This window comes from Scylla paramamosain, chromosome 33, assembly GCF_035594125.1.
Source record: "Scylla paramamosain isolate STU-SP2022 chromosome 33, ASM3559412v1, whole genome shotgun sequence".
NCBI lineage: Eukaryota > Metazoa > Arthropoda > Malacostraca > Decapoda > Portunidae > Scylla > Scylla paramamosain.
This window is the reverse complement of record NC_087183.1, coordinates 10655446-10667367: the sequence shown is the minus strand read 5'-3', so window position 1 is coordinate 10667367 and position 11922 is coordinate 10655446. Positions and strand designations below refer to the sequence as shown.

General features: G+C 42.1%; 1 protein-coding gene across 3 annotated transcripts in view; it reads right to left on the bottom strand.

Annotated features, from left to right (window-relative positions):
• The window catches only part of LOC135089668 (calcium-activated potassium channel slowpoke-like), a 141833-nt gene extending 130682 nt beyond the window's left edge, over positions 1-11151 (bottom strand). For all 3 annotated transcript variants that reach the window (XM_063985565.1, XM_063985566.1, XM_063985567.1), the window contains exon 1: positions 11095-11151. The gene's annotated coding sequence lies outside the window, so the exon portion shown is untranslated. The remainder of the gene's footprint in view (positions 1-11094) is intronic.
• Between the last annotated feature and the right edge of the window lie 771 nt (positions 11152-11922).

Genomic DNA, 11922 nt, shown 5'->3' with positions numbered 1-11922 from the left:
ACCCGGGGATGCTGTTCATAATTCAAGGGTGTTCATTCTTTTTACAGTTTTCCTTGTTTGTAACCCGGGAGTGTTCATAATTCAAGGATGTTCGTTCATTTTACAGTTTTTTATAGTTCGTAACCCGGGGATGGTGTTCGTCTGGTCTGGCGCACTGGCGGGTGAGAGAGTTCCCGGGCGGTGTTATGACGGAGGGGCGCAGTGACGGCGGGACTGGGTCGTTAATTTTTATAGATACGACCCGCGCGGTCAAGTCGTAAGCACGTTAATGAGAGGAGGGACTGAGGGGAAGGAGGAAAGTCAATTAATTAGGGATCAAAATTAAAAACAGTTACTGGGAGGAAAACAAACGCGTCGTGACTAAGATTAGAGAGGAAAAGAGAGGAGGGGAGAGTAAACTAGTAAAATAAGGAAAGGAAACAAAAGGAAAAAAAGGATGGAAGAAAAATAAGAGCAGAAAACACAAGAAGAAACAGGTAAATAGGAAGACACAAAGAGATAGAAATATAAGAAGAAAAATATAAGAAAAGATAAAATAATGAAGAAAAAAAGAAAGCCACGCGAATATCAAGGACAAAGAAAGAAGAAAATGAAAGAAAAACAAACTCTCTTCTCAATTAGAATAAAATAAGAAAATAAACAAGGAAAGGAAAGGAAAAGAACGAAAGTCATATGAATAATATCAAAGAGAAGAAAAAAAAATAAATAATAGGGAGAGAACTTCAAGCAAAAATACACAAAGTCCTTTCTCAACTCGAAAATTTGTAAGATAAAAGTACATGAAAGAAATTAAGGTAAGGAAGTTTTAAATGAATATCCAAAGTTGATAGGAGAAAAGAATCCGACACGTGGAAAATACGTAAAGAGAAAAGTTTGCAGAAGTACTTGGGTTGGATTTTAAAATACAACAAAAGAAAACGGATAATGGGAAAAAAAAAATTAAAATCTTCCAAAATATACAGGAACTGGAATTTAAATCATGATAAAAGAAAACGATACATACAAGAAAAAAAAAAAAACATTAAAGGAAAGTAAAAAAAAATGAAGGAGTTAGTGTTTAAACTACAGAAGAAAACGACATACACAAGAAACACGTGAAAGAAAACGTATCCCAAAAATACGACAGATGGGGTTTGAATTACAACTTTAAGACAGACGGTCAGAGAGGCGAGTGTGGAAAGAAGGCACGTATTGTGAACCTCAAGTTGGTATTCTGATAAGACACACTCTACCTTGAGGCAAAAAACGTAATTACTGACGAATGAAAATGAGAGGAATAATGACGATAATGAGAGGAATGCAAAGGGGGAGGGGAAGTAGAATCAGGAGTGGGATATGATAAGGAGATAAGGAGAAGGAGGAGGAGGAGGAAAGAGAGGGGCCTCGTCAGGTGTGGAATGGGTTGATATTTGTTAATGACGTGTGTGTGTGTGTGTGTGTGTGTGTGTGTGTGTGTGTGTGTGTGTGTGTGTGTGTCACTCATCTCTATTTTCCTATTTCTTTTTTTTTCTTTGCACGACTGCAGCTCATAATGGCTTGTTTTAATGTCAAACTGTCATATATTTCTTTAGATTTATGCTTACTACGCGTGTGTGTTTGTTTGTGTGTGTGTGTGTGTGTGTGTGTGTGTGTGTTCAAATAGTAGTAGTAGTAGTAGTAGTAGTAGTAATAGCAGCCTTCGTAATACATAAAATTTTGCATCATAATCGCACGTGTATGATTCTGTTTTAACGAGAAGCACTAAATCTCTCTCTCTCTCTCTCTCTCTCTCTCTCTCTCTACACACACACACACACACACACACACACACAGACACACCAAGGCCAAGACACCACAATGACGTCGGCGTGGCGTAGCGCGTCATAACTCCAGAACCCCAATTGCCAGGCACCATTAATCACGACACCTTTTCAACTTAGTCTTTCCACCCCACAGTCTGCGCGACACCTGCACTCGGAGCTCATTACCTGCCGGGCCCGCACCTGCTACTTCGCCTGACGCTAATGAGGACGTTATTGTGCTTTACGTTGGCCAGGTATGAACTTTCCTGCGTAGTACCATGAGCGCCGCCAGATGGCCTAGTTGTTGTCAAGTCGTGTCTCTCTCATCAGTCCGTCTTGGCGCAGGTTTATTTGTGAATTGGAGAATCAGGACAAGTGTAAATGATAGGATTATTCTTAGCAGGTGAGACAGGTGAGGCTCGAAGGGCTGCTTGGTTTGGGTTTGATGATGTCGCAGTGATTGTCTTAGTTAGTTAATCAGCTAGTGAGTCGGTGAGTCAATCAGTCAATTAGCTAGTTAGTCAGTCAAAGTGCTAATCTTTAAATCAGTCAGACAGTAAGTTAATCAGTCAGTAAAGTAATTAGTCAATCTTCTTGCCAGTGAATTCGTTAATCGGCCAGTCGGACAGTTAATCAACCCATCAGTTACTTAGTCAATTCATCGATCATTAAGTCAATCAACCAGTCGACCAGGCATTCATTTAATTAATAAACTACTCACTCTCTCAATTAATTACCTAAGCTTCACCGGGTGTACAGCAATATCACTACACACAAACACACACTCCTATTTCAAGTAACGCACCCATTCCTCAAAAAAAAAAAAAAAAAAAACCAAACTGATGCAAAAAAAAAAAAAAAAAAAAAGAAAAGAAAAAGAAGGAAAAACCCGGAAAATTAGTAGACACCAGTAACTTTCTCCACCATCACCACCACCACCTCGGCGACCACTGCGGCATTAGCATCGTATTTTACCGCCGCCACTGAAAATACACGTATCTCTAGTTACCGCCAAAGTTCCGTGAAAAAGATAGTGTTTTTAATTCTGAGTTAAATGGAGCCAGTGTAAGAGGAACTGTTTGTGTTTGTGTTTGTGTGTGTGTGTGTGTGTGTGTGTGACAGAGAGAGAGAGAGAGAGAGAGAGAGAAAGAGAGAGAGAGAAACAGTCAAACAAACAGACAGAAAGAGACAGAGAGAATCAGACAAAAATAGAAAAATGAGAGAAAGAGAGAAAGAGAAACCAGATAAATCAAGACAAAGGGACGTGATAGAAGACAGAAAGAGAGAGAGGGAGAAAGAGAGAGAGAGAGAACGAGCAAAACGAGGAAGATGGAGAGGTGGAAGGCTAAAGGAGACAGAGGGACTGAGAGAGAGGGACGAGGGGAACACAGACAAATCACACCATTAAGCCCAGCCCTAAATCTCCAGACAAGGCGACGTGACACTCTCCCCGGCGCCAAGACGCTTCTGAAGGCACACGCAGACAGACGGCGGGAGTTGTGAAGGAAAGGGGAAAGATCTCAGGAAAAAATTGAAAGGAAATATGGAAAAATGGTGAAATAAATCAACAGTTTTAAATGAAAGGAGGAAATATATAAGGAAATTTTAAAAGGAAATGTAAGAATAGGGAAGTATATCGACAGTTGTAAATGAAAGGATCTTAGAAAATTTTTACTCGAAACTTGAAAAATTGAGAAATGAATCAGAAAAAGAATTCATGAAGCACACGAGAAAGAAGGGAAATATATCAAGGGAGATTTATATAAAGATGTGAGAGGAGGAAGAATGTGAATAGGAGACGTAAGGGAATGTGGAGGGAGGGGGGAAATCGAAGAAAAATTAACATTAAACTTGGGAAGAAGAAATAAATCATAGCGAGAATTTAAAAAAGGAGACGCAAGGAAAGGGAAAGAAATCAAGAAGTTACAAGCATGAGAACGTGAGGAATGGAAAATAAATATAACTGAGCAAAAGCAAGAGGAAGAGAAAATTAAATTAGAGTTGTTTAAAAATGAAGATAAAATAAATCGTTTTGGTAACTTTAGTGAAGGAGTTAAGTAATTGTTAACGGTCCTTGTGGGAAATTATAACTAAATGAATTTCTCTTTCCAGAAATGTGAAGGAAAGGAAAAAGCAGAAAATTACAAGAAAAGAGTTATTTGGGATTAGAATATTAGAGATAATTTAAATGTTTCTGTTAAATATACGGAGTTGTTTAGGAAACTTTGCATTACGAAACACAAGAAAAGTTAAGGAATAAATTTTATAGAAGAAAGAAAAAGAGATTAACAGAAACGAACACCAACAAGAACAGCTGAAAAGAATGAAAAAAAAAAAACACGGAAGGAAGAGACAAAACAACAAAAAAAAAGACAAAAAAACAAAACACGAAAAAAAGTTAAGAAATAAACGATACAGGAGAAAAAAAACAGCAAGAATAACAAAAAACAACACTAACAAGTAGTTAAAAAAAAAACACGGAAGAAAACAAAACGGCAACCTCCCGAAAAAAAAGAGAAAAAAAAACGGAAAGAAAAGAAAAAAAAATACACGAGAAAAACAATAAAGGCGCCGGAGGATCAAAGAGAGCAGAGACACGACAAAAGAGGCGAGCAAGTCAACAAAATGGAGGCTTGAGGCGCCCTGTGCACTCCAGCCGCCTTATCACGTACGACCACCGCTATCACGACCCCGGCAGCGAAGTAAACAAGCACGCGTCTGGCAGCGGAGAACGGCAGGACGACAGAAGGAATATGAACGTGTATCTCTCTCTCTCTCTCTCTCTCTCTCTCTCTCTCTCTCTCTCTCTCTCTCTCTCTCTCTCTCTCTCTCTCTCTCTCTCTCTCTCAATTATTTCCTTTCTTTCCTTTCTTATTTATCTTTGTTTACTCTTCTCTTTATTCATTTTTGGCGTGCTTTCGTTGCCATTCAGCTCTCTCTCTCTCTCTCTCTCTCTCTCTCTCTCTCTCTCTCTCTCTCTCTCTCTCTCTCTCTCTCTCTCTCTCTCTCTCCAAACAAAGGGCAGGAGCGTGACTTGGATGCTGGGCGAGATTCAGCTCTTGAGACAAAGACGAATTCTTCCTCGCATAAAAACCTTTGCCTGAGTTGAAGGGTTTGAGGAGTGTGTGACTAACGTTTTCTATTGCTGACGTTTTCTGTTGCTGCTGGCGTTTTTTGTTTGTTGTTGTTGTTGTTATTTGTATCTATTAGTTATCATTATTCTTATCTTTAAAGTTATTATTGGTATTGCTGACTATTATTTTTGTTATTACCATTATTATTATTATTATCATTATTATTATTATTATTATTATTATTATTACACGTAGTCATGGTTATTTTTCCAGTTGTTATTTCATGTGTGTTGTTATCTTTTATCATCATCATTTCACGCAACGTTACTGGTATTATTACACTTGTTTGTTATATTCTATTTTTGTTATTTTCCATCATCCTTTTTTTCAGTATTACAATTATTCTTATCATTGCAGTTGTTGTATTTTGCTATCACCGTTAATTCTTCTCATTATCACTGGTAGTCTCAGTGTTATTCTTATCATTACAACAAAAACATTCAAGCATTTGAGTTTCTCGTTAACCGCAACATTCCCGCCGCCACAGCCCAATCAATAAATCAATCAGTCACGTTACAGCAAGTTAATTTTCCAGAAATATCATTGTGAAACACCGGTCCGGGGAGAGAGAGAGAGAGAGAGAGAGAGAGAGAGAGAGAGAGAGAGAGAGAGAGAGAGAGAGAGAGAGAGAGAGAGAGAGAGAGAGAGAGTCAACTAAAACGTAATGTATTTTTATTTCGCATGTGAAGAAGGCTGATTAAGAACTAGAAAATCGAAAAAAAAAGTTACCGATTATACGATGAAAAGAGAAAGATGTTCACAAATTTAATTCACCACGATTAGTCAAACACTCAGACCATTGCACCACACACAGGAACCCGCGGCGCCAGTACAGACACACACACACACACACACACACACACACACACACACACACACACACACACACACACACACACACACACACACACACACAGCACTTCCTGGTGTGTGCCTCAAGGGGCTTAACACGGCAGTGGTGTCATATTTTCAGAAGGTTTATGATGCATTTCCTCTACGTGTTTATTTATACAAGAATAAGACAGGCAGAGGTCAAGGAAAGGTCAAGAGGAAATAAGAGAAGAACACGCCTTACTCTTTTATACTTTTTTTTTTGTGGCATTCGAGAGATTCAAAAGATAAGTTCAAAGAAGGAAGTAAGGAGGAAATATGAAGAGATGAACCCCGTGTACGCTGTTTGGAGAGGCTCAGCACAGGTTCTTAGAGAGTAACATAAAGGAAATAAGATAGACCAGCCTTCCCATGTACGTTACTTCGTTTGAGTTTTAGGATAAAGAAGAATTCCCATTATGATGTCTCGAAAGGTTAAACAGTCTGAGTCCTAAGATAAACAAAACTCCCTTTAGCGTACTTCGAGATGTTTACCAGTTGGGGTTTTTAAGATAACGAACCCTCCTATTATAATTTACAATTTCAAGAGTTCCAATAGTTGAGGTTCCATAAAAAAAAAAAATCATGCTATTCCTACACATTCAACAGTTGGAGTTTAAAAAAAAAAAGTAAGAAGTGTTTAATTTCTTGAGGCGTTATAACGTTTCCCTCTTCGCCATCTTCCTCACTGACAACGCACGGAAGTTAGTAACACTCGGCACGGCATTCCCTCCCTCCATCACCACCTTCCTCCACACTGCGTCACGAGGCACGACACTTGCTGGATAAAATTTAGACAAACGAGTGGGAGAGGCGGCGAGGAAGGCGTGATGTAGTGGTGCTGTGTCTTCTCTCACGCCTTGGAAACATGAGAACACAATGTACTTCTTCAGTTTAGGGCCAATTTTCTGAAATATTTTGACTTGCAAGACCTGTGACGATTTTTCTGTTACACTTTTCATGGGTTAGTGTTATTATTATTACTGTTATTATCGGCAACACAGGAGGAGGCGACACAGGTGAGTTAAGGGATAAGGAATACAGGTAACTTGTTGAGGTGAGTCCCAATACACAGGTAACTTGCTCAGGTAACGATGGACGTCCTTACTTGCCTGTTACACCTGTTTTAGTATCCTTCAGTTAATTAATCGTTACTTTTACCTACAGTTTATCTTCTACAGGTTCTCCCTATTGGCTAAACAGCTTCAGTCTACGGTGCTGCTAAACCCTAACCTTATTCGTGAAGGTTCTAGCCATTACTGGTCATTCCGTGTCTCTACGCTATGGGATTAAAGGGACTGACGTGATCATTACAGTTTTGTGAGTTTTATACAAGTTTATGACACTCGTGATCTCATCCCCGTTTTCTATGATATGAGTTTGGGACGTGACATGATCGAAATTTATTGCGAGCGAAGTGGAACGAATTATGGAATTGTCATTAATCTCTCTCTCTCTCTCTCTCTCTCTCTCTCTCTCTCTCTCTCTCTCTCTCTCTCTCTCTCTCTCTCTCTCTCCACCATTACCAAAAGTGTTCCCTGTTTACTGCTGTCAATCTTCTGTCCTTTACCTTTCTATTTCATCAACTCAGACGAGGCAAAGAGACAAGACACAAAACATACATTCAACATACACACTGACAAACAAGCATTCATCCAGCCGGCCAGCAAGCCAGCCGTCTAGCCAACCAGCCATCCAGCCAGCTAGCCAGCCAGCCAGACAAAACGGACTTGTGTGTGTGAGAATTGGGTGTTGTTATTATCACACGGATAGCAGAAAACACTTCCCCGAGGACAGAGATAACAGTCAGAATGGTACAGCACCACACACACACACACACACACACACACACACACACACACTGGAGCGAGTCAACAACACTCATGCACCACAAGCGCTGCTCTTTTGTTCTAGACCGAGCGCATCTTCATTCCTTTATTCCCTGACTCCCTCCCGCCACTGGCGCGTGCCTGGAGGGTAGGCTTGTGGCTGAGGTTAGAGTTGCCGGGAGGTTAGTGACAAGTTAGTTGAGCAGAGTTAGTACAGCAGCAGCCAGTCACCAGGTGCCTGGCGTGGTGGCGTGGGGCACACCGCTGGCTGGGCTTCGCGTGCTGCAATTTCTCAGCGGTGCCAAGAAGCCACCTCCTGACGCGCCGCGGTGTGCTGAGACGCCTTTCTTACACCATGGCCGAGAGTAAATACTGGTGTCTGTTTACACACGGCGACGTGTGTGTGTGTGTGTGTGTTATATATATATATATATATATATATATATATATATATATATATATATATATATATATATATATATATATATATATATATATATATATATATATATATATATATATACACACACACACGTATATGTGTGTGTGTGGAGAGTGGGCGTGTCAGGTCGTGGGTGGGGCGTCAGGCTGGCGGGGTCGAGGCATCTCAAGGGTTCGGTCACTCGGGTGCAACTGATATTTATTGAAACTGTATGAGAATTCCCGGTGGTCCTCGGTGACATATTGGCCGCTTTGGCGAGCTGCGGAAAGGCTCGTTCTTCTCAGCGGATCTCATGATGCTGTCTCAGCAGACACGCCGGCGGGAGACGGAGACAGGCGGCGGCCAGACACAGCCTGGCCGCGGCTCCGTCCTGGTGGCGACACCCTGAGGCCCTCTGGTCGCCGGGTGCGGGAGTCAGCGAGGCACTCAGCCAGGCAGTTATGTCGCCCAATATATGAGAAGCGTCTCTCTTTATTTTCCCTTCATATTAAACGAAGCTTCAGGCGGAGCGTGACCTCGGAAGACACACGCTCCTGACGTCACCAAGCCGCCGCCGCCAATAGCAGCCTCCATTCCCCATTCAGCGCCTCATTGGAGCCACTATTGCCTAACTCTCCCGCCATCACCGTGATGCACGTGGCCCGCTGATGAACGGCGCCACGGGAGGAGCTGCCTCACTCCGGCCCGGGATGACAAGGGAGCCAAGAGGTGCGGCGACACAGGGCGGAGAGTAGCGCCTTCAAGTTGAACCTCTGTGTACTGTGTGGTGGTGGTGGTGGTGGTGGTGGTGGTGGCGGTGGTGGTGGTGGTGGTGGTGGTGGTGGTGGTGAAGGTGAAGGTGAGGGTAATGGTGGTGGTGGTGAGGGGTGAGACCGACGAGAGGATGAAGAGAGTTGAGTGGAGGCTTGAGAAGGAGAAGGGAGAGGAGGAGGAGGAGGAGGAAGAAGACGGAGAGAAGGAGGTGACATGGGGACAAAAGACAGTTAATCTTCCACCTGAGGGACACAGCAAAAATGAGGCCGGTGACATGAGGGGATGAGGCGAGTACATGGAGGAGGAGGAGGAGGAGGAGGAGGAGGAGGAGGGTGACACGAGGGCGAAGGTCAATTGTACATATTTGTCCACCAACAAGAAAATCTCAAAGGGAGAAACACTGATGATTGATGAACACTGACAGTCATGTATGCATTGGTGAGGGTGAGCCTGTCCTCCCCTCACCCTGCCACTGAGGAGGGTGAGGGAGGTGAGGGGGAGTGAGGAAGGGGAAGGAAGAGGAGGTAGAGAAGAGGACAAAAGGATAACAATAAAACATATATGGCTATTTAATGGGAATACAAACCGTGAATGGCGTGATCATGATAATGAGGCTGGTGACAATAGCCGGGAGGGTGGGAGACATGAGGGAAGTGGCGGGAGGGGGCGGGAGGGGGACGTAGGGGTAAAGAACGGGGAGCGAAACACTGGAACAAGCGAAAGGGGAGAAGGGACGAAGGTTACGCAAGCAAGAATGGGGATAAAAGGGGAGATAACAAGCAATCTGGGGAAGAATGAGGCAGCAGGGAACATATATGATGGCAGCAGGGAAGGGGCAGGGGGCAGGGGGCAGGGGGCAGGCAGACTCGCTGTAACTCTGAAAAAAAAGACTATTGCTAGCTAAGGGCGGGTAAAGGGGCGGGGGCAGGAGACTAGCTAGACAAGGGGACAAAGAGGGCACATAGAGTTAGATCCCAATAACAAAGGGTTGGATCCCATAAGAGGGTCTGGAACACTACTACCCTGAGGCGACCACCGATGTGTGACACTGGCAGCAGAAAACCCGCTTGTTCCCGCTACTCTCTAGTATAAAAAGAATGACAATAATAGAGCAAAGTAAAAATGCAAGACTAGAGGACAAGGCTGAGGCAAGGCCGGGCTAAGGGCTATCAGGGGGCAGGGCAGAGGCATGCTGGAGGCTAGGGGCGAACCACTGATGTGAAAAAAAGCTATAGCTGCTCACAGTAATCTTGACTTCCACCTTTATATCCCTAGTGAAATAAAGACTTTAGTAATGCAGTAATAATAATCATAAGACAGAATATATAAAAAAAAGACACGGTTCTTCAGGAAAAAATCCATTCGTATCGCCTGTATAATTCACTGTATAAGTCATGACCTATCACTCATGGCCCCACTAGGGGCATGAGAGGCAGCACACACTGGAACCCTCACAACTACACCTACACAAACCCCTACAACGAAACAATGGCGGGCCGTCTAAGAAAAAAAGTTCTACACTACGTCACTGCCGCTCTGGTGCAGTGACCCAGAGTGATCAAAGCCAAAAACTCGAGGCAGTGACAGTACCAAGAACCTTTGACTGCTTGGGGAAAAATAATTAACAAAACCTTCTACGTCCCGCTGGGCTCAGAGGTGACGCCGCCACCGCCGCCGCCGCCGCCGCTGCCGCTGCCACGCCTCTGCACTACAAAGGAGCCACATAACGACCTCTGCTTGTTAACTGAATCACTGAGTCCACTCAATAATACACAAAATAACAGGTTCACTTTGACCATAATTTAAGCTTTAGAAAAAAAAAATGAATTAGAGCTAAATTCCTTAGATTGACTCGTAGTTAATGATTGGGATTTCAAGACAAGAATAATGACATTTTCTCGTTTATTTTCTTTAGGTTGCATTGTAATTAATAATTTCCTTTTCAAAAAGTCTTGAATAACTGTGTTTTCGTTTATTTTACTAACTTGATTTGCAATTCGTAATTCAAGTTTTATATAAGCATTGTTAACCATATTTATTTTGGTTTATTACCTTTCTAAGACTTAAAAGACAGAATCGGTCACATGTCTACCTTTCATTTCTAAGACTTAATGACAAAATTAATAACTTTTACAAATATATATCCTGTTTCACTTATTTACATGTGGGCGTGGCGTGCGGTGCCGGGGCGGCGGGGGCGACGAGCACCTGCTGCAGCAACTGAGGCGTTAATAATTAAAACAGAGGGAGGGAGGGGCGGCAGGAGGGGCGGGAAGAGTACTTACTTTGATGCATCAATGAAGTAGATGATCAGAGAGGCAATACTGAGGATGAACACCAGCACCACCTGTGGGAAGGAAGAGAACTCGTTAGCATTCAGGTGAACAAGCGTGGCGGGGTGGTGGCTTATGGTATACAGGAGAAAACTAGTTAGTAAATGACTGAACATAAGTAGGTATGGAAGACAATGTTTGCTTAAGAAAAAAAAAAAAAGTCGGTGAACAAAAACAGGTAGTATAAACATGATTAACATTTCAGAATAACAGAGAGAGAACATTAATAAACAGGTAAACAAGAGCAGGCACAAGAGACAATGCTCGTTTATAAATAACATGAGAAAAAAAAAAAAACATATCACGCACCAAACATCTAAGCAATCATGGCGAGAGAAATGCACTTAAAGAAAAAAATGAAACTTAATCAAGTTAATAAACCGGCAAGTGCAACACACACGTGGATATTTTTTGTTGCTAAAAGGTTTAATTAATGAAAACAGGTGAAAAAATAACGACACCTCACTGACATGAACACTAAATAATATAAGCGTCTACAAAACAACTCTAATTAAATCTTACACCACGGAAAACAACACGTAGGCAACTCGCCTCACATTAAAAACACTTTCACTGAGATATGCAGCAATTCACTACATTAAAAAGCACTGTAGAAAACTTTTACAAACAAAAAGACAAAAGAGAGAAAAAAATAAATAAAAATGATAATGCGCCAAATCTTTAGCCGAAAGAACGGTTTTCTTTCGTTCTTTAGAACGAAAGAAAACCCTAAAAATGATCAGTTTGTGATTAAGGAACCATACGGCAGTCAGTAAAACA